Source organism: Heterodontus francisci, chromosome 25 (assembly GCF_036365525.1).
Source record: "Heterodontus francisci isolate sHetFra1 chromosome 25, sHetFra1.hap1, whole genome shotgun sequence".
Taxonomy (NCBI): domain Eukaryota; kingdom Metazoa; phylum Chordata; class Chondrichthyes; order Heterodontiformes; family Heterodontidae; genus Heterodontus; species Heterodontus francisci.
This window is the reverse complement of record NC_090395.1, coordinates 17,733,660-17,758,018: the sequence shown is the minus strand read 5'-3', so window position 1 is coordinate 17,758,018 and position 24,359 is coordinate 17,733,660. Positions and strand designations below refer to the sequence as shown.

Genomic DNA, 24,359 nt, shown 5'->3' with positions numbered 1-24,359 from the left:
TACACTGGGGAGTGTGATGTAAATAGACTGGAGAGTTTGATGTAAATAGACTGGAGAGTTTGATGTAAATAGACTGGAGAGTGTGATGTAAATAGACTGGAGAGTTTCATGTAAATAGACTGGAGAGTGTGATGTAAATAGACTGGAGAGTTTGATGTAAATAGACTGGAGAGTTTGATGTAAATAGACTGGAGAGTTTGATGGAAATAGACTTGGGAGTTTGATGTAAATAGACTGGAGAGTTTGATGTAAATAGACTGGAGAGTTTGATGTAAATACACTGGAGAGTTTGATGTAAATACACTGGAGAGTTTGATGTAAATACACTGGAGAGTTTGATGTAAATAGACTGGAGAGTTTGATGGAAATAGACTGGAGATTTTAATGTAAATATACTGGGGAGTGTGATGGAAATAGACTGGAGAGTGTGATGTAAATAGACTGGAGAGTGTGATGTAAATAGACTGGAGAGTTTGATGTAAATACACTGGAGAGTTTGATGTAAATACACTGGGGAGTGTGATGTAAATAGACATGAGAGTGTGATGTAAATAGACTGGAGAGTTTGATGTAAATAGACTGGAGAGTTTGATGTAAATAGACTGGAGAGTTTGATGTAAATAGACTGGAGAGTTTGATGTAAATAGACTGGGGAGAATGATGTAAATAGACTGGAGAGTTTGATGTAAATAGACTGGAGAGTTTGATGTAAATAGACTGGAGAGTTTGATGTAAATAGACTGGAGAGTTTGATGTAAATACACTGGGGAGTATGATGTAAATACACTGGAGAGTTTGATGTAAATACACTGGGGACTGTGATGTAATTAGACTGGAGAGTTTGATGTAAATACACTGGGGAGTGTGATGTAAATAGACTGGAGAGTGTGATGTAAATAGACTGGAGAGTGTGATGTAAATAGACTGGAGAGTTTGATGGAAATAGACTGGAGAGTTTGATGTAAATAGACTGGAGAGTGTGATGTAAATAGACTGGAGAGTTTGATGTAAATAGACTGGAGAGTTTGATGTAAATACACTGGGGAGTATGATGTAAATAGACTGGAGAGTTTGATGTCAATAGACTGGAGAGTTTGATGTCAATAGACTGGAGAGTTTGATGTAAATAGACTGGAGAGTTTGATGTAAATACACTGGGGAGTTTGATGTAAATAGACTGGAGAGTTTGATGTAAATACACTGGGGAGTATGATGTCAATAGACTGGAGAGTTTGATGTCAATAGACTGGAGAGTTTGATGTAAATAGACTGGAGAGTTTGATGTCAATAGACTGGAGAGTTTGATGTCAATAGACTGGAGAGTTTGATGTCAATAGACTGGGGAGTGTGATGTAAATAGACTGGAGAGTGTGATGTAAATAGACTGGAGAGTTTCATGTAAATAGACTGGAGAGTGTGATGTAAATAGACTGGAGAGTTTGATGTAAATAGACTGGAGAGTTTGATGTAAATAGACTGGAGAGTTTGATGGAAATAGACTTGGGAGTTTGATGTAAATAGACTGGAGAGTTTGATGTAAATACACTGGAGAGTTTGATATAAATACACTGGAGAGTTTGATGTAAATAGACTGGAGAGTTTGATGTAAATAGACTGGAGAGTTTGATGGAAATAGACTGGAGATTTTAATGTAAATATACTGGGGAGTGTGATGTAAATAGATTGGAGAGTGTGATGTAAATAGACTGGAGAGTGTGATGTAAATAGACTGGAGAGTTTGATGTAAATAGACTGGAGAGTTTGATGTAAATACACTGGGGAGTATGATGTAAATACACTGGAGAGTTTGATGTAAATACACTGGGGACTGTGATGTAATTAGACTGGAGAGTTTGATGTAAATACACTGGGGAGTGTGATGTAAATAGACTGGAGAGTGTGATGTAAATAGACTGGAGGGTTTGATGTAAATAGTCTGGAGATTGTGATGTAAATAGACTGGAGAGTTTGATGTAAATAGACTGGAGAGTTTGATGTAAATAGACTGGAGAGTTTGATGTAAATAGACTGGAGAGTTTGACGTAAATAGACTGGAGAGTTTGATGTAAATACACTGGGGAGTATGATGTAAATACACTGGAGAGTTTGATGTAAATACACTGGGGACTGTGATGTAATTAGACTGGAGAGTTTGATGTAAATACACTGGGGAGTGTGATGTAAATAGACTGGAGAGTGTGATGTAAATAGACTGGAGAGTTTGATGTAAATAGACTGGAGAGTTTGATGTAAATACACTGGAGAGTTTGATGTAAATAGACTGGAGAGTGTGATGTAAATAGACTGGAGAGTGTGATGTAAATAGACTGGAGAGTGTGATGTAAATAGACTGGAGTGTGTGATGTAAATAGACTGGAGAGTGTGATGTCAATAGACTGGAGAGTTTGATGTAAATAGACTGGAGAGTTTGATGTAAATAGACTGGAGAGTTTGATGTAAATTGTCTGGAGAGTTTGATGTAAATAGACTGGAGAGTTTGATGTAAATAGACTGGAGAGTGTGATGTAAATAGACTGGAGAGTTTGATGTAAATAGTCTGGAGATTGTGATGTAAATAGACTGGAGATTGTGATGTAAATAGACTGGAGAGTTTGATGTAAATAGACTGGAGAGTTTGATGTAAATAGACTGGAGAGTTTGATGTAAATACACTGGAGAGTTTGATGTAAAGAGACTGGAGAGTGTGATGTAAATAGACTGGAGAGTTTGATGTAAATAGACTGGAGAGTTTGATGTAAATAGACTGGAGAGTTTGATGTAAATAGACTGGAGAGTTTGATGTAAATAGACTGGAGAGTTTGATGTAAATAGACTGGAGAGTGTGATGTAAATAGACTGGAGAGTTTGATGCAAATACACTGGAGAGTTTGATGTCAATGGACTGGAGAGTTTGATGTAAATACACTGGGGAGTGTGATGTAAATAGACTGGAGAGTTTGATGGAAATACACTGGTGAGTTTGATGTAAATAGACTAGAGAGTTTGATGTAAATAGACTGGACAGTTTGATGTAAATACACTGGGGAGTGTGATGTAAATAGACTGGAGATTTTGATGTAAATAGACTGGAGAGTTTGATGTGAATACACTGGGGAATTTGATGTAAATAGACTGGAGAGTGTGATGTAAATAGACTGGAGAGTTTGATGTAAATAGTCTGGAGATTGTGATGTAAATAGACTGGAGATTGTGATGTAAATAGACTGGAGAGTTTGATGTAAATAGACTGGAGAGTTTGATGTAAATAGACTGGAGAGTTTGATGTAAATACACTGGGGAGTATGATGTAAATACACTGGAGAGTTTGATGTAAATACACTGGGGACTGTGATGTAATTAGACTGGAGAGTTTGATGTAAATACACTGGGGAGTGTGATGTAAATAGACTGGAGAGTGTGATGTAAATAGACTGGAGAGTTTGATGTAAATAGACTGGAGAGTTTGATGTAAATACACTGGAGAGTTTGATGTAAATAGACTGGAGAGTGTGATGTAAATAGACTGGAGAGTGTGATGTAAATAGACTGGAGAGTGTGATGTAAATAGACTGGAGAGTTTGATGTAAATTGTCTGGAGAGTTTGATGTAAATAGACTGGAGAGTGTGATGTAAATAGACTGGAGAGTTTGATGTAAATAGTCTGGAGATTGTGATGTAAATAGACTGGACAGTTTGATGTAAATAGACTGGAGAGTTTGATGTAAATAGACTGGAGAGTTTGATGTAAATAGACTGGAGAGTTTGGTGTAAATACACTGGGGAGTATGATGTAAATACACTGGAGAGTTTGATGTAAATACACTGGGGACTGTGATGTAATTAGACTGGAGAGTTTGATGTAAATACACTGGGGAGTGTGATGTAAATAGACTGGAGAGTGTGATGTAAATAGACTGGAGAGTTTGATGTAAATACACTGGAGAGTTTGATGTAAATACACTGGAGAGTTTGATGTAAATAGACTGGAGAGTGTGATGTAAATAGACTGGAGAGTGTGATGTAAATAGACTGGAGAGTGTGATGTAAATAGACTGGAGAGTGTGATGTAAATAGACTGGAGAGTGTGATGTCAATAGACTGGAGAGTGTGATGTCAATAGACTGGAGAGTTTGATGTAAATAGACTGGAGAGTTTGATGTAAATTGTCTGGAGAGTTTGATGTAAATAGACTGGAGAGTTTGATGTAAATAGACTGGAGAGTGTGATGTAAATAGACTGGAGAGTTTGATGTAAATAGTCTGGAGATTGTGATGTAAATAGACTGGAGATTGTGATGTAAATAGACTGGAGAGTTTGATGTAAATAGACTGGAGAGTTTGATGTAAATAGACTGGAGAGTTTGATGTAAATACACTGGAGAGTTTGATGTAAAGAGACTGGAGAGTGTGATGTAAACAGACTGGAGAGTGTGATGTAAATAGACTGGAGAGTTTGATTTAAATAGACTGGAGAGTTTGATGTAAATTGTCTGGAGAGTTTGATGTAAATAGACTGGAGAGTGTGATGTAAATAGACTGGAGAGTTTGATGTCAATAGACTGGAGAGTGTGATGTAAATAGACTGGAGAGTTTGATGCAAATACACTGGAGAGTTTGATGTCAATGGACTGGAGAGTTTGATGTAAATAGACTGGAGAGTTTGATGTAAATAGACTGCAGAGTTTGATGTAAATAGACTGGAAAGTTTGATGTAAATAGACTGGAGAGTTTGATGTAAATACACTGGGGAGTATGATGTAAATAGACTGGAGAGTTTGATGTAAATAGACTGGAGAGTTTGATGTAAATAGACTGGAGAGTTTGATGTAAATAGACTGGAGAGTTTGATGTAAATACACTGGGGAGTATGATGTAAATACACTGGAGAGTGTGATGTAAATAGACTGGAGAGTGTGATGTAAATAGACTGGAGAGTTTGATGTAAATAGACTGGAGAGTTTGATGTAAATACACTGGGGAGTGTGATGTAAATAGCCTTGAGAGTGTGATGTAAATAGACTGGAGAGTTTGATGTAAATAGACTGGAGATTGTGATGTAAATAGACTGGAGATTGTGATGTAAATAGACTGGAGAGTGTGATGTAAATAGACTGGAGAGTTTGATGTCAATAGACTGGAGAGTGTGATGTAAATAGACTGGAGAGTTTGATGCAAATACACCGGAGAGTTTGATGTCAATAGACTGGAGAGTTTGATGGAAATACACTGGGGAGTGTGATGTAAATAGACTGGAGAGTTTTATGCAAATACACTGGAGAGTTTGATGTCAATAGACTGGAGAGTTTGATGTCAATAGACTGGAGAGTTTGATGTAAATACACTGGGGAGTGTGATGTCAATAGACTGGAGAGTTTGATGTAAATAGGCTGGAGAGTTTGATGTAAACAGTCAGGAGAGTTTGATGTAAATAGACTGGAAAGTTTGATGTAAATAGACTGGAGAGTTTGATGTAAATAGACTGGAGAGTGTGATGTAAATAGACTGGGGAGTGTGATGTAAATAGACAGGAGAGTTTGATGTAAATAGACTGGAGAGTTTGATGTAAATAGACTGGAGAGTTTGATGTAAATAGACTGGAGAGTTTGATGTAAATAGACTGGAGAGTTTGATGTAAATAGACTGGAGAGTTTGATGTAAATAGACTGGAGAGTTTGGTGTAAATACACTGGGGAGTATGATGTAAATACACTGGAGAGTTTGATGTAAATACACTGGGGACTGTGATGTAATTAGACTGGAGAGTTTGATGTAAATACACTGGGGAGTGTGATGTAAATAGACTGGAGAGTGTGATGTAAATAGACTGGAGAGTTTGATGTAAATACACTGGAGAGTTTGATGTAAATACACTGGAGAGTTTGATGTAAATAGACTGGAGAGTGTGATGTAAATAGACTGGAGAGTGTGATGTAAATAGACTGGAGAGTGTGATGTAAATAGACTGGAGAGTGTGATGTAAATAGACTGGAGAGTGTGATGTCAATAGACTGGAGAGTGTGATGTCAATAGACTGGAGAGTTTGATGTAAATAGACTGGAGAGTTTGATGTAAATTGTCTGGAGAGTTTGATGTAAATAGACTGGAGAGTTTGATGTAAATAGACTGGAGAGTGTGATGTAAATAGACTGGAGAGTTTGATGTAAATAGTCTGGAGATTGTGATGTAAATAGACTGGAGATTGTGATGTAAATAGACTGGAGAGTTTGATGTAAATAGACTGCAGAGTTTGATGTAAATAGACTGGAGAGTTTGATGTAAATACACTGGAGAGTTTGATGTAAAGAGACTGGAGAGTGTGATGTAAACAGACTGGAGAGTGTGATGTAAATAGACTGGAGAGTTTGATTTAAATAGACTGGAGAGTTTGATGTAGATTGTCTGGAGAGTTTGATGTAAATAGACTGGAGAGTGTGATGTAAATAGACTGGAGAGTTTGATGTCAATAGACTGGAGAGTGTGATGTAAATAGACTGGAGAGTTTGATGCAAATACACTGGAGAGTTTGATGTCAATGGACTGGAGAGTTTGATGTAAATAGACTGGAGAGTTTGATGTAAATAGACTGCAGAGCTTGATGTAAATAGACTGGAAAGTTTGATGTAAATAGACTGGAGAGTTTGATGTAAATACACTGGGGAGTATGATGTAAATAGACTGGAGAGTTTGATGTAAATAGACTGGAGAGTTTGATGTAAATAGACTGGAGAGTTTGATGTAAATAGACTGGAGAGTTTGATGTAAATAGACTGGAGAGTTTGATGTAAATACACTGGGGAGTATGATGTAAATACACTGGAGAGTGTGATGTAAATAGACTGGAGAGTGTGATGTAAATAGACTGGAGAGTTTGATGTAAATAGACTGGAGAGTTTGATGTAAATACACTGGGGAGTGTGATGTAAATAGACTTGAGAGTGTGATGTAAATAGACTGGAGAGTTTGATGTAAATAGACTGGAGATTGTGATGTAAATAGACTGGAGATTGTGATGTAAATAGACTGGAGAGTGTGATGTAAATAGACTGGAGAGTTTGATGTCAATAGACTGGAGAGTGTGATGTAAATAGACTGGAGAGTTTGATGCAAATACACCGGAGAGTTTGATGTCAATAGACTGGAGAGTTTGATGGAAATACACTGGGGAGTGTGATGTCAATAGACTGGAGAGTTTGATGTAAATAGACTGGAGAGTTTGATGTCAATAGACTGGAGAGTTTGATGTAAATAGACTGGAGAGTTTTATGCAAATACACTGGAGAGTTTGATGTCAATAGACTGGAGAGTTTGATGTCAATAGACTGGAGAGTTTGATGTAAATACACTGGGGAGTGTGATGTCAATAGACTGGAGAGTTTGATGTAAATAGACTGGAGAGTTTGATGTAAACAGTCAGGAGAGTTTGATGTAAATAGACTGGAAAGTTTGATGTAAATAGACTGGAGAGTTTGATGTAAATAGACTGGAGAGTGTGATGTAAATAGACTGGGGAGTGTGATGTAAATAGACAGGAGAGTTTGATGTAAATAGACTGGAGAGTTTGATGTAAATAGACTGGAGAGTTTGATGTAAATAGACTGGAGAGTTTGATGTAAATACACTGGGGAGTGTGATGTAAATAGACTGGGGAGTGTGATGTAAATAGACTGGAGAATTTGATGTAAATAGACTGGAGAGTTTGATGTAAATAGACTGGAGTGTGTGATGTAAATAGACTGGAGTGTGTGATGTAAATAGACTGGAGAGTTTGATGTAAATACACTGGGGAGTGTGATGTAAATACACTGGAGAGTTTGATGTAAATAGACTGGAGAGTGTGATGTAAATAGACTGGAGAGTGTGATGTAAATAGACTGGAGAGTGTGATGTAAATAGACTGGAGAGTTTGATGTAAATAGACTGGAGAGTTTGATGTAAATAGACTGGAGAGTTTGATGTAAATACACTGGGGTGTGTGATGTAAATACACTGGAGAGTGTGATGTAAATGGACTGGAGTGTTTGATGTAAATAGACTGGGGAGAGGGATGTTAATACCCTGGAGAGAGGGATGTAAATACACTGGGGAAAGGGATGTAAATAGACTGGAGAGTTTGATGTAAATACACTGGGGAGTGTGATGTAAATAGACTGGGGAGTGTGATGTAAATAGACTGGAGAATTTGATGTAAATAGACTGGAGAGTTTGATGTAAATAGACTGGAGTGTGTGATGTAAATAGACTGGAGTGTGTGATGTAAATAGACTGGAGAGTTTGATGTAAATACACTGGGGAGTGTGATGTAAATACACTGGAGAGTTTGATGTAAATAGACTGGAGAGTGTGATGTAAATAGACTGGAGAGTGTGATGTAAATAGACTGGAGAGTTTGATGTAAATAGACTGGAGAGTTTGATGTAAATAGACTGGAGAGTTTGATGTAAATACACTGGAGAGTGTGATGTAAATGGACTGGAGTGTTTGATGTAAATAGACTGGGGAGAGGGATGTTAATACCCTGGAGAGAGGGATGTAAATACACTGGGGAAAGGGATGTAAATAGACTGGAGAGGTTGATGTAAATACACTGGGGAGTTTGATGTAAATACACTGGGGAGTGTGGTGTAAATAGACTGGAGAGTGTGATGTAAATACACTGGGGAGTTTGATGTAAATACACTGGGGAGTTTGATGTAAATACACTGGGGAGTTTGATGTAAATACACTGGGGAGTTTGATGTAAATAGACTGGAGAGTGTGATGTAAATACACTGGGGAGTTTGATGCAAATACACTGGAGCGTTTGATGTAAATAGACTGGAGAGTTTGATGTAAATAGACTGGAGAGTTTGATGTAAATAGACTGGAGAGTTTGATGTAAATACACTGGAGAGTTTGATGTAAATACACTGGAGAGTTTGATGGAAATACACTGGCGAGTTTGATGTAAGTAGACTAGAGAGTTTGATGTAAATACACTGGGGAGTGTGATGTAAATAGACTGGACAGTTTGATGTAAATACACTGGGGAGTGTGATGTAAATAGACTGGAGATTTTGATGTAAATAGACTGGAGAGTTTGATGTGAATACACTGGGGAGTATGATGTAAATAGACTGGAGAGTTTGATGTAAATACACTGGGGAGTGTGATGTAAATAGACAGGAGAGTTTGATGTAAATACACTGGAGAGTTTGATGTAAAGAGACTGGAGAGTGTGATGTAAACAGACTGGAGAGTGTGATGTAAATAGACTGGAGAGTTTGATTTAAATAGACTGGAGAGTTTGATGTAAATTGTCTGGAGAGTTTGATGTAAATAGACTGGAGAGTTTGATGTAAATAGACTGGAGAGTGTGATGTAAATAGACTGGAGAGTTTGATGTCAATAGACTGGAGAGTGTGATGTAAATAGACTGGAGAGTTTGATGCAAATACACTGGAGAGTTTGATGTCAATGGACTGGAGAGTTTGATGTAAATAGACTGGAGAGTTTGATGTAAATAGACTGGAGAGTTTGATGTAAATAGACTGGAGAGTTTGATGTAAATAGACTGGAAAGTTTGATGTAAATAGACTGGAGAGTTTGATGTAAATACACTGGGGAGTATGATGTAAATAGACTGGAGAGTTTGATGTAAATAGACTGGAGAGTTTGATGTAAATAGACTGGAGAGTTTGATGTAAATAGACTGGAGAGTTTGATGTAAATAGACTGGAGAGTTTGATGTAAATAGACTGGGGAGTATGATGTAAATACACTGGAGAGTGTGATGTAAATAGACTGGAGAGTGTGATGTAAATAGACTGGAGAGTTTGATGTAAATAGACTGGAGAGTTTGATGTAAATAGACTGGAGAGTTTGATGTAAATACACTGGGGAGTGTGATGTAAATAGACTTGAGAGTGTGATGTAAATAGACTTGAGAGTGTGATGTAAATAGACTGGAGAGTTTGATGTAAATAGACTGGAGATTGTGATGTAAATAGACTGGAGATTGTGATGTAAATAGACTGGAGAGTGTGATGTAAATAGACTGGAGAGTTTGATGTCAATAGACTGGAGAGTGTGATGTAAATAGACTGGAGAGTTTGATGCAAATACACCGGAGAGTTTGATGTCAATAGACTGGAGAGTTTGATGGAAATACACTGGGGAGTGTGATGTAAATAGACTGGAGAGTTTTATGCAAATACACTGGAGAGTTTGATGTCAATAGACTGGAGAGTTTGATGTAAATACACTGGGGAGTGTGATGTCAATAGACTGGAGAGTTTGATGTAAATAGACTGGAGAGTTTGATGTAAATAGTCAGGAGAGTTTGATGTAAATAGACTGGAAAGTTTGATGTAAATAGACTGGAGAGTTTGATGTAAATAGACTGGAGAGTGTGATGTAAATAGACTGGGGAGTGTGATGTAAATAGACAGGAGAGTTTGATGTAAATAGACTGGAGAGTTTGATGTAAATAGACTGGAGAGTTTGATGTAAATAGACTGGAGAGTTTGATGTAAATACACTGGGGAGTGTGATGTAAATAGACTGGGGACTGTGATGTAAATAGACTGGAGAGTTTGATGTAAATAGACTGGAGAGTTTGATGTAAATAGACTGGAGTGTGTGATGTAAATAGACTGGAGTGTGTGATGTAAATAGACTGGAGAGTTTGATGTAAATACACTGGGGAGTGTGATGTAAATACACTGGAGAGTGTGATGTAAATAGACTGGAGAGTGTGATGTAAATAGACTGGAGAGTTTGATGTAAATAGACTGGAGAGTTTGATGTAAATACACTGGGGAGTGTGATGTAAATAGACTTGAGAGTGTGATGTAAATAGACTTGAGAGTGTGATGTAAATAGACTGGAGAGTTTGATGTAAATAGACTGGAGATTGTGATGTAAATAGACTGGAGATTGTGATGTAAATAGACTGGAGAGTGTGATGTAAATAGACTGGAGAGTTTGATGTCAATAGACTGGAGAGTGTGATGTAAATAGACTGGAGAGTTTGATGCAAATACACCGGAGAGTTTGATGTCAATAGACTGGAGAGTTTGATGCAAATACACTGGGGAGTGTGATGTAAATAGACTGGAGAGTTTTATGCAAATACACTGGAGAGTTTGATGTCAATAGACTGGAGAGTTTGATGTAAATACACTGGGGAGTGTGATGTCAATAGACTGGAGAGTTTGATGTAAATAGACTGGAGAGTTTGATGTAAATAGTCAGGAGAGTTTGATGTAAATAGACTGGAAAGTTTGATGTAAATAGACTGGAGAGTTTGATGTAAATAGACTGGAGAGTGTGATGTAAATAGACTGGGGAGTGTGATGTAAATAGACAGGAGAGTTTGATGTAAATAGACTGGAGAGTTTGATGTAAATAGACTGGAGAGTTTGATGTAAATAGACTGGAGAGTTTGATGTAAATACACTGGGGAGTGTGATGTAAATAGACTGGGGAGTGTGATGTAAATAGACTGGAGAGTTTGATGTAAATAGACTGGAGAGTTTGATGTAAATAGACTGGAGTGTGTGATGTAAATAGACTGGAGTGTGTGATGTAAATAGACTGGAGAGTTTGATGTAAATACACTGGGGTGTGTGATGGAAATAGACTGGAGAGTTTGATGTAAATACACTGGAGAGTGTGATGTAAATACACTGGAGAGTGTGATGTAAATGGACTGGAGTGTTTGATGTAAATAGACTGGGGAGAGGGATGTTAATACCCTGGAGAGAGGGATGTAAATACACTGGGGAAAGGGATGTAAATAGACTGGAGAGGTTGATGTAAATACACTGGGGAGTTTGATGTAAATACACTGGGGAGTGTGGTGTAAATAGACTGGAGAGTGTGATGTAAATACACTGGGGAGTTTGATGTAAATACACTGGGGAGTTTGATGTAAATACACTGGGGAGTTTGATGTAAATAGACTGGAGAGTGTGATGTAAATACACTGGGGAGTTTGATGCAAATACACTGGAGCGTTTGATGTAAATAGACTGGAGAGTTTGATGTAAATAGACTGGAGAGTTTGATGTAAATACACTGGAGAGTTTGATGGAAATACACTGGCGAGTTTGATGTAAGTAGACTAGAGAGTTTGATGTAAATACACTGGGGAGTGTGATGTAAATAGACTGGACAGTTTGATGTAAATACACTGGGGAGTGTGATGTAAATAGACTGGAGATTTTGATGTAAATAGACTGGAGAGTTTGATGTGAATACACTGGGGAGTATGATGTAAATAGACTGGAGAGTTTGATGTAAATACACTGGGGAGTGTGATGTAAATAGACTGGAGAGTTTGATATAAATACACTGGTGAGTTTGATGTAAATACACTGGTGAGTTTGATGTAAATAGACTGGAGAGTGTGATGTAAATAGACTGGAGAGTTTGATGTAAATAGACTGGAGAGTTTGATGTAAATAGTCTGGAGAGTTTGATGTAAATAGACTGGAGAGTTTGATGTAAATACATTGGTGAGTTTGATGTAAATAGACTGGAGCGTGTGATGTAAATAGACTGGAGAGTTTGATGTAAATAGACTGGAGAGTTTGATGTAAATAGTCTGGAGAGTTTGATGTAAATAGACTGGAGAGTTTGATGTAAATACACTGGAGAGTTTGATGTAAATAGACTGGAGATTGTATGGTAAATAGTCTAGACAGTTTGATGTCAATAGACTGGAGAGTGTGATGTAAATAGACAGGAGAGTGTGATGTAAATAGACAGGAGAGTGTGATGTAAATAGACTGGAGAGTGTGAAGTAAATAGACATGAGAGTGTGATGTAAATACACTGGAGAGTTTGATGTAAATAGACTGGAGAGTGTGATGTAAATAGTCTAGAGAGTTTGATGTCAATAGACTGGAGAGTGTGATGTAAATAGACAGGAGAGTGTGATGTAAATAGACAGGAGAGTTTGATGTCAATAGACTGGAGAGTGTGATGTAAATAGACAGGAGAGTGTGATGTAAATAGACTGGAGAGTGTGAAGTAAATAGACATGAGAGTGTGATGTAAATACACTGGAGAGTTTGATGTAAATAGACTGGAGAGTTTGATGTAAATACACTGGGGAGTGTGATGTAAATAGACTGGAGAGTGTGATGTAAATAGACTGGAGAGTTTGATGTAAATAGACTGGAAAGTTTGATGTAAATACACTGGGGAGTGTGATGTAAATAGACTGGAGAGTGTGATGTAAATAGACTGGAGAGTTTGATGTAAATAGACTGGAGAGTTTGATGTAAATAGACTGGAGAGTTTGATGTAAATAGACTGGAGAGTTTGATGTAAATAGACTGGAGAGTTTGATGTAAATAGACTGGAGAGTTTGATGTAAATAGACTGGAGAGTATGATGTAAATAGACTGGAGAGTTTGATGTAAATGCACTGGGGACTGTGATGTAATTAGACTGGAGAGTTTGATGTAAATACACTGGGGAGTGTGATGTAAATAGACTGGAGAGTTTGATGTAAATAGACTGGAGAGTTTGATGCAAATAGATTGGAGAGTTTGATGTAAATACACTGGAGAGTTTGATGTAAATACACTGGACAGTTTGATGTAAATAGACTGGAGAGTGTGATGTAAATAGACTGGAGAGTGTGATGTAAATAGACTGGAGAGTTTGATGTAAATAGAGTGGAGAGTTTGATGTAAATAGACTGCAGAGTGTGATGTAAATAGACTGGAGAGTGTGATGTAAATAGACTGGAGAGTTTGATGTAAATAGACTGGAGAGTTTGATGTAAATAGACTGGAGAGTTTGATGTAAATAGACTGGAGAGTTTGATGTAAATTGTCTGGAGAGTGTGATGTAAATAGACTGGAGAGTGTGATGTAAATAGACTGGAGAGTTTGATGTAAATACATTGGAGAGTTTGATGTAAATAGACTGGAGATTGTGATGTAAATAGACTGGAGATTGTGATGTAAATAGACTGGAGAGTGTGATGTAAATAGACTAGAGAGTTTGATGTCAATAGACTGGAGAGTGTGATGTAAATAGACTGGAGAGTTTGATGCAAATACACTGGAGAGTTTGATGTAAATAGACTGGAGAGTTTGATGTAAATACACTGGGGAGTGTGATGTAAATAGACTGGAGGGTTTGATGGAAATACACTGGCGAGTTTGATGTAAATAGACTAGAGAGTTTGATGTAAATACACTGGGGATTGTGATGTAAATAGACTGGACAGTTTGATGTAAATACACTGGGGAGTGTGATGTAAATAGACTGGAGATTGTATGGTAAATAGTCTAGACAGTTTGATGTCAATAGACTGGAGAGTGTGATGTAAATAGACAGGAGAGTGTGATGTAAATAGACAGGAGAGTGTGATGTAAATAGACTGGAGAGTGTGAAGTAAATAGACATGAGAGTGTGATGTAAATACACTGGAGAGTTTGATGTAAATAGACTGGAGAGTGTGATGTAAATAGTCTAGAGAGTTTGATGTCAATAGACTGGAGAGTGTGATGTAAATAGACAGGAGAGTGTGATGTAAATAGACAGGAGAGTTTGATGTCAATAGACTGGAGAGTGTGATGTAAATAGACAGGAGAGTGTGATGTAAATAGACTGGAGAGTGTGAAGTAAATAGACATGAGAGTGTGATGTAAATACACTGGAGAGTTTGATGTAAATAGACTGGAGAGTTTGATGTAAATACACTGGGGAGTGTGATGTAAATAGACTGGAGAGTGTGATGTAAATAGACTGGAGAGTTTGATGTAAATAGACTGGAAAGTTTGATGTAAATACACTGGGGAGTGTGATGTAAATAGACTGGAGAGTGTGATGTAAATAGACTGGAGAGTTTGATGTAAATAGACTGGAGAGTTTGATGTAAATAGACTGGAGAGTTTGATGTAAATAGACTGGAGAGTTTGATGTAAATAGACTGGAGAGTTTGATGTAAATAGACTGGAGAGTTTGATGTAAATAGACTGGAGAGTATGATGTAAATAGACTGGAGAGTTTGATGTAAATGCACTGGGGACTGTGATGTAATTAGACTGGAGAGTTTGATGTAAATACACTGGGGAGTGTGATGTAAATAGACTGGAGAGTTTGATGTAAATAGATTGGAGAGTTTGATGCAAATAGATTGGAGAGTTTGATGTAAATACACTGGAGAGTTTGATGTAAATACACTGGACAGTTTGATGTAAATAGACTGGAGAGTGTGATGTAAATAGACTGGAGAGTGTGATGTAAATAGACTGGAGAGTTTGATGTAAATAGAGTGGAGAGTTTGATGTAAATAGACTGGAGAGTGTGATGTAAATAGACTGGAGAGTGTGATGTAAATAGACTGGAGAGTGTGATGTAAATAGACTGGAGAGTTTGATGTAAATAGACTGGAGAGTGTGATGTAAATAGACTGGAGAGTGTGATGTAAATACACTGGAGAGTTTGATGTAAATAGACTGCAGAGTGTGATGTAAATAGACTGGAGAGTGTAATGTAAATAGACAGGAGAGTTTGATGTAAATACACTGGGGAGTGTGATGTAAATACACTGGAGAGTTTGATGTAAATAGACTGGAGAGTGTGATGTAAATACACTGGAGAGTGTGATGTAAATACACTGGAGAGTGTGATGTAAATAGACTGGAGATTGTGATGTAAATAGACTGGAGAGTGTGATGTAAATAGACTGGAGAGTTTGATGTCAATAGACTGGAGAGTGTGATGTAAATAGACAGGAGAGTGTGATGTAAATAGACAGGAGAGTGTAATGCAAATAGACAGGAGAGTGTAATGTAAATAGACAGGAGAGTGTAATGTAAATAGACAGGAGAGTGTGATGTAAATAGACAGGAGAGTGTGATGTAAATAGACAGGAGAGTGTGATGTAAATAGACAGGAGAGTCTGATGTAAATAGACAGGAGAGTTTGATGTAAATAGACTGGAGAGTTTGATGTAAATAGACTGGGGAGTTTGATGTAAATACACTGGGGAGTGTGATGTAAATAGACTGGAGAGTTTGATGTAAATACATTGGAGAGTTTGATGTAAATACATTGGAGAGTTTGATGTAAATAGACTGGAGATTGTGATGTAAATAGACTGGAGAGTGTGATGTAAATAGACTAGAGAGTTTGATGTCAATAGACTGGAGAGTGTGATGTAAATAGACTGGAGAGTTTGATGCAAATACACTGGAGAGTTTGATGTAAATAGACTGGAGAGTTTGATGTAAATACACTGGGGAGTGTGATGTAAATAGACTGGAGGGTTTGATGGAAATACACTGGCGAGTTTGATGTAAATAGACTAGAGAGTTTGATGTAAATACACTGGGGATTGTGATGTAAATAGACTGGACAGTTTGATGTAAATACACTGGGGAGTGTGATGTAAATAGACTGGAGATTTTGATGTAAATAGACTGGAGTGTGTGATGTAAATAGACTGGAGAGTGTGATGTAAATAGACTGGTGAGTGTGATGTAAATAGACTGGAGTGTTTGATGTAAATAGACTGGAGTGTGTGATGTAAATAGACTGGAGTGTGTGATGTAAATAGACTGGAGAGTTTGATGTAAATACACTGGGGAGTGTGATGTAAATACACCGGAGAGTTTGATGTAAATAGACTGGAGAGTTTGATGTAAATAGACTGGAGAGTTTGATGTAAATAGACTGGAGAGTGTGATGTAAATAGACTGGAGAGTGTGATGTAAATAGACTGGAGAGTTTGATGTAAATAGACTGGAGAGTTTGATGTAAATTGTCTGGAGAGTGTGATGTAAATAGACTGGAGAGTGTGATGTAAATAGACTGGAGAGTTTGATGTAAATACATTGGAGAGTTTGATGTAAATAGACGAGAGAGTTTGATGTCAATAGACTGGAGAGTGTGATGTAAATAGACTGGAGAGTTTGATGCAAATACACTGGAGAGTTTGATGTAAATAGACTGGAGAGTTTGATGTAAATACACTGGGGAGTGTGATGTAAATAGACTGGAGGGTTTGATGAAAATACACTGGCGAGTTTGATGTAAATAGACTAGAGAGTTTGATGTAAATACACTGGGGATTGTGATGTAAATAGACTGGACAGTTTGATGTAAATACACTGGGGAGTGTGATGTAAATAGACTGGAGATTTTGATGTAAATAGACTGGAGAGTTTGATGTGAATACACTGGGGAGTATGATGTAAATAGACTGGAGAGTTTGATGTAAATACACTGGGGAGTGTGATGTAAATAGACTGGACAGTTTGATGTAAATACACTGGTGAGTGTGATGTAAATAGACTGGAGAGTGTGATGTAAATAGACTGGAGAGTTTGATGTTAATAGACTGGAGAGTTTGATGTAAATAGACTGGAGAGTGTGATGCAAATAGACTGGAGTGTTTGATGTAAATACACTGGAGAGTTTGATGTAAATAGACTGGAGAGTGTGATGTAAATAGACTGGAGAGTGTGATGTAAATAGACTGGAGAGTGTGATGTAAATAGACTGGAGAGTGTGATGTAAATAGACTGGAGAGTTTGATGTAAATAGACTGGAGAGTTTGATGTAAATAGTCTGGAGAGTTTGATGTAAATAGTCTGGAGAGTTTGATGTAAATAGTCTGGAGAGTTTGATGTAAATAGTCTGGAGAGTTTGATGTAAATAGACTGGAGAGTTTGATGTAAATAGACTGGAGAGTTTGATGTAAATAGACTGGAGAGTTTGATGTAAATAGACTGGAGAGTTTGATGTAAATAGACTGGAGATTGTGATGTAAATAGACTGGAGAGTGTGATGTAAATAGACTGGAGGGTTTGATGTCAATAGACTGGAGAGTGTGATGTAAATACACTGGGGAGTGTGATGTAAATAGACTTGAGAGTGTGATGTAAATAGACTGGAGGGTTTGATGTCAATAGACTGGAGAGTGTGATGTAAATAGACAGGAGAGTTTGATGTAAATAGTCTGGAGAGTTTGATGTAAATAGTCTGGAGAGTTTGATGTAAATAGACTGGAGAGTTTGATGTAAATACACTGGAGAGTTTGATGTAAATAGACTGGAGAGTTTGATGTAAATAGACTGGAGAGTTTGATGTAAATAGACTGGAGAGTTTGATGTAAATACACTGGGAAGTGTGATGTAAATAGACTGGGGAGTGTGATGTAAATATACTGGAGAGTTTGATGTAAATACATTGGAGAGTTTGATGTAAATACATTGGAGAGTTTGATGTAAATAGACTGGAGATTGTGATGTAAATAGACTGGAGAGTGTGATGTAAATAGACTAGAGAGTTTGATGTCAATAGACTGGAGAGTGTGATGTAAATAGACTGGAGAGTTTGATGCAAATACACTGGAGAGTTTGATGTAAATAGACTGGAGAGTTTGATGTAAATACACTGGGGAGTGTGATGTAAATAGACTGGAGGGTTTGATGGAAATACACTGGCGAGTTTGATGTAAATAGACTAGAGAGTTTGATGTAAATACACTGTGGATTGTGATGTAAATAGACTGGACAGTTTGATGTAAATACACTGGGGAGTGTGATGTAAATAGACTGGAGATTTTGATGTAAATAGACTGGAGTGTGTGATGTAAATAGACTGGAGTGTGTGATGTAAATAGACTGGAGTGTGTGATGTAAATAGACTGGAGTGTGTGATGTAAATAGACTGGAGAGTTTGATGTAAATAGACTGGGGAGTGTGATGTAAATAGACTGGGGAGTGTGATGTAAATAGACTGGAGAGTGTGATGTAAATAGACTGGTGAGTGTGATGTAAATAGACTGGAGTGTTTGATGTAAATAGACTGGAGTGTGTGATGTAAATAGACTGGAGAGTTTGATGTAAATACACTGGGGAGTGTGATGTAAATACACTGGAGAGTGTGATGTAAATACACTGGAGAGTTTGATGTAAATAGACTGGAGAGTGTGATGTAAATAGACTGGAGAGTGTAATGTAAATAGACAGGAGAGTTTGATGTAAATACACTGGGGAGTGTGATGTAAATACACTGGAGAGTTTGATGTAAATAGACTGGAGAGTGTGATGTAAATACACTGGACAGTGTGATGTAAATAGACTGGAGAGTGTGATGTAAATAGACTGGAGAGTTTGATGTCAATAGACTGGAGAGTGTGATGTAAATAGACAGGAGAGTGTAATGCAAATAGACAGGAGAGTGTAATGCAAATAGACAGGAGAGTGTAATGTAAATAGACAGGAGAGTGTAATGTAAATAGACAGGAGAGTGTGATGTAAATAGACAGGAGAGTGTGATGTAAATAGACAGGAGAGTTTGATGTAAATAGACTGGAGAGTTTGATGTAAATAGACTGGAGAGTTTGATGTAAATACACTGGGAAGTGTGATGTAAATAGACTGGGTAGTGTGATGTAAATAGACTGGAGAGTTTGATGTAAATACATTGGAGAGTTTGATGTAAATAGACTGGAGATTGTGATGTAAATAGACTGGAGAGTGTGATGTAAATAGACTAGAGAGTTTGATGTCAATAGACTGGAGAGTGTGATGTAAATAGACTGGAGAGTTTGATGCAAATACACTGGAGAATTTGATGTAAATAGACTGGAGAGTTTGATGTAAATACACTGGGGAGTGTGATGTAAATAGACTGGAGGGTTTGATGGAAATACACTGGCGAGTTTGATGTAAATACACTGGGGAGTGTGATGTCAATAGACTGGAGATTGTGATGTAAATAGACTGGAGAGTGTGATGTAAATAGACTGGAGAGTTTGATGTCAATAGACTGGAGAGTGTGATGTAAATAGACAGGAGAGTGTGATGTAAATAGACAGGAGAGTGTAATGCAAATAGACAGGAGAGTGTAATGTAAATAGACAGGAGAGTGTAATGTAAATAGACAGGAGAGTGTGATGTAAATAGACAGGAGAGTGTGATGTAAATAGACAGGAGAGTGTGATGTAAATAGACAGGAGAGTGTGATGTAAATAGACAGGAGAGTTTGATGTAAATAGACTGGAGAGTTTGATGTAAATAGACTGGGGAGTTTGATGTAAATACACTGGGGAGTGTGATGTAAATAGACTGGAGAGTTTGATGTAAATACATTGGAGAGTTTGATGTAAATACATTGGAGAGTTTGATGTAAATAGACTGGAGATTGTGATGTAAATAGACTGGAGAGTGTGATGTAAATAGACTAGAGAGTTTGATGTCAATAGACTGGAGAGTGTGATGTAAATAGACTGGAGAGTTTGATGCAAATACACTGGAGAGTTTGATGTAAATAGACTGGAGAGTTTGATGTAAATACACTGGGGAGTGTGATGTAAATAGACTGGAGGGTTTGATGGAAATACACTGGCGAGTTTGATGTAAATAGACTAGAGAGTTTGATGTAAATACACTGGGGATTGTGATGTAAATAGACTGGACAGTTTGATGTAAATACACTGGGGAGTGTGATGTAAATAGACTGGAGATTTTGATGTAAATAGACTGGAGTGTGTGATGTAAATAGACTGGAGAGTGTGATGTAAATAGACTGGTGAGTGTGATGTAAATAGACTGGAGTGTTTGATGTAAATAGACTGGAGTGTGTGATGTAAATAGACTGGAGTGTGTGATGTAAATAGACTGGAGAGTTTGATGTAAATACACTGGGGAGTGTGATGTAAATACACCGGAGAGTTTGATGTAAATAGACTGGAGAGTTTGATGTAAATAGACTGGAGAGTTTGATGTAAATAGACTGGAGAGTGTGATGTAAATAGACTGGAGAGTGTGATGTAAATAGACTGGAGAGTTTGATGTAAATAGACTGGAGAGTTTGATGTAAATTGTCTGGAGAGTGTGATGTAAATAGACTGGAGAGTGTGATGTAAATAGACTGGAGAGTTTGATGTAAATACATTGGAGAGTTTGATGTAAATAGACGAGAGAGTTTGATGTCAATAGACTGGAGAGTGTGATGTAAATAGACTGGAGAGTTTGATGCAAATACACTGGAGAGTTTGATGTAAATAGACTGGAGAGTTTGATGTAAATACACTGGGGAGTGTGATGTAAATAGACTGGAGGGTTTGATGAAAATACACTGGCGAGTTTGATGTAAATAGACTAGAGAGTTTGATGTAAATACACTGGGGATTGTGATGTAAATAGACTGGACAGTTTGATGTAAATACACTGGGGAGTGTGATGTAAATAGACTGGAGATTTTGATGTAAATAGACTGGAGAGTTTGATGTGAATACACTGGGGAGTATGATGTAAATAGACTGGAGAGTTTGATGTAAATACACTGGGGAGTGTGATGTAAATAGACTGGACAGTTTGATGTAAATACACTGGTGAGTGTGATGTAAATAGACTGGAGAGTGTGATGTAAATAGACTGGAGAGTTTGATGTTAATAGACTGGAGAGTTTGATGTAAATAGACTGGAGAGTGTGATGCAAATAGACTGGAGTGTTTGATGTAAATACACTGGAGAGTTTGATGTAAATAGACTGGAGAGTGTGATGTAAATAGACTGGAGAGTGTGATGTAAATAGACTGGAGAGTGTGATGTAAATAGACTGGAGAGTGTGATGTAAATAGACTGGAGAGTTTGATGTAAATAGACTGGAGAGTTTGATGTAAATAGTCTGGAGAGTTTGATGTAAATAGTCTGGAGAGTTTGATGTAAATAGTCTGGAGAGTTTGATGTAAATAGTCTGGAGAGTTTGATGTAAATAGACTGGAGAGTTTGATGTAAATAGACTGGAGAGTTTGATGTAAATAGACTGGAGAGTTTGATGTAAATAGACTGGAGAGTTTGATGTAAATAGACTGGAGATTGTGATGTAAATAGACTGGAGAGTGTGATGTAAATAGACTGGAGGGTTTGATGTCAATAGACTGGAGAGTGTGATGTAAATACACTGGGGAGTGTGATGTAAATAGACTTGAGAGTGTGATGTAAATAGACTGGAGGGTTTGATGTCAATAGACTGGAGAGTGTGATGTAAATAGACAGGAGAGTTTGATGTAAATAGTCTGGAGAGTTTGATGTAAATAGTCTGGAGAGTTTGATGTAAATAGACTGGAGAGTTTGATGTAAATACACTGGAGAGTTTGATGTAAATAGACTGGAGAGTTTGATGTAAATAGACTGGAGAGTTTGATGTAAATAGACTGGAGAGTTTGATGTAAATACACTGGGAAGTGTGATGTAAATAGACTGGGGAGTGTGATGTAAATATACTGGAGAGTTTGATGTAAATACATTGGAGAGTTTGATGTAAATACATTGGAGAGTTTGATGTAAATAGACTGGAGATTGTGATGTAAATAGACTGGAGAGTGTGATGTAAATAGACTAGAGAGTTTGATGTCAATAGACTGGAGAGTGTGATGTAAATAGACTGGAGAGTTTGATGCAAATACACTGGAGAGTTTGATGTAAATAGACTGGAGAGTTTGATGTAAATACACTGGGGAGTGTGATGTAAATAGACTGGAGGGTTTGATGGAAATACACTGGCGAGTTTGATGTAAATAGACTAGAGAGTTTGATGTAAATACACTGTGGATTGTGATGTAAATAGACTGGACAGTTTGATGTAAATACACTGGGGAGTGTGATGTAAATAGACTGGAGATTTTGATGTAAATAGACTGGAGTGTGTGATGTAAATAGACTGGAGTGTGTGATGTAAATAGACTGGAGAGTTTGATGTAAATAGACTGGGGAGTGTGATGTAAATAGACTGGGGAGTGTGATGTAAATAGACTGGAGAGTGTGATGTAAATAGACTGGTGAGTGTGATGTAAATAGACTGGAGTGTTTGATGTAAATAGACTGGAGTGTGTGATGTAAATAGACTGGAGAGTTTGATGTAAATACACTGGGGAGTGTGATGTAAATACACTGGAGAGTGTGATGTAAATACACTGGAGAGTTTGATGTAAATAGACTGGAGAGTGTGATGTAAATAGACTGGAGAGTGTAATGTAAATAGACAGGAGAGTTTGATGTAAATACACTGGGGAGTGTGATGTAAATACACTGGAGAGTTTGATGTAAATAGACTGGAGAGTGTGATGTAAATAGACTGGAGAGTGTGATGTAAATAGACTGGAGAGTGTGATGTAAATAGACTGGAGAGTTTGATGTCAATAGACTGGAGAGTGTGATGTAAATAGACAGGAGAGTGTAATGCAAATAGACAGGAGAGTGTAATGCAAATAGACAGGAGAGTGTAATGTAAATAGACAGGAGAGTGTAATGTAAATAGACAGGAGAGTGTGATGTAAATAGACAGGAGAGTGTGATGTAAATAGACAGGAGAGTTTGATGTAAATAGACTGGAGAGTTTGATGTAAATAGACTGGAGAGTTTGATGTAAATACACTGGGAAGTGTGATGTAAATAGACTGGGTAGTGTGATGTAAATAGACTGGAGAGTTTGATGTAAATACATTGGAGAGTTTGATGTAAATAGACTGGAGATTGTGATGTAAATAGACTGGAGAGTGTGATGTAAATAGACTAGAGAGTTTGATGTCAATAGACTGGAGAGTGTGATGTAAATAGACTGGAGAGTTTGATGCAAATACACTGGAGAATTTGATGTAAATAGACTGGAGAGTTTGATGTAAATACACTGGGGAGTGTGATGTAAATAGACTGGAGGGTTTGATGGAAATACACTGGCGAGTTTGATGTAAATACACTGGGGAGTGTGATGTCAATAGACTGGAGATTTTGATGTAAATAGACTGGAGTGTGTGATGTAAATAGACTGGAGTGTGTGATGTAAATAGACTGGAGAGTGTGATGTAAATAGACTGGTGAGTGTGATGTAAATAGACTGGAGTGTTTGATGTAAATAGACTGGAGTGTTTGATGTAAATAGACTGGAGTGTTTGATGTAAATAGACTGGAGTGTTTGATGTAAATAGACTGGAGTGTTTGATGTAAATAGACTGGAGTGTGTGATGTAAATAGACTGGAGTGTGTGATGTAAATAGCCTGGAGAGTTTGATGTAAATACACTGGGGAGTGTGATGTAAATAGACTGGAGAGTTTGATGTAAATAGACTGGAGAGTGTGATGTAAATGGACTGGAGAGTGTGATGTAAATAGACTGGAGTGTGTGATGTAAATAGACTGGAGAGTTTGATGTAAATACACTAGGGAGTGTGATGTAAATACACTGGAGAGTTTGATGTAAATAGACTGGAGAGTGTCATGTAAATAGACTGGAGAGTGTGATGTAAATAGACTGGAGAGTGTGATGTAAATAGACTGGAGAGTGTGATGTAAATAGACTGGAGAGTGTGATGTAAATAGACTGGAGAGTTTGATGGAAATA

At 37.4% G+C, this 24,359-nt stretch overlaps 1 protein-coding gene across 4 annotated transcripts in view; it reads left to right on the top strand.

Moving 5' to 3' along the window:
- LOC137383769 (DENN domain-containing protein 2D-like) overlaps positions 1-24,359 on the top strand; it is a 169,697-nt gene that overhangs the window by 92,799 nt on the left and 52,539 nt on the right. The window lies entirely within an intron of this gene.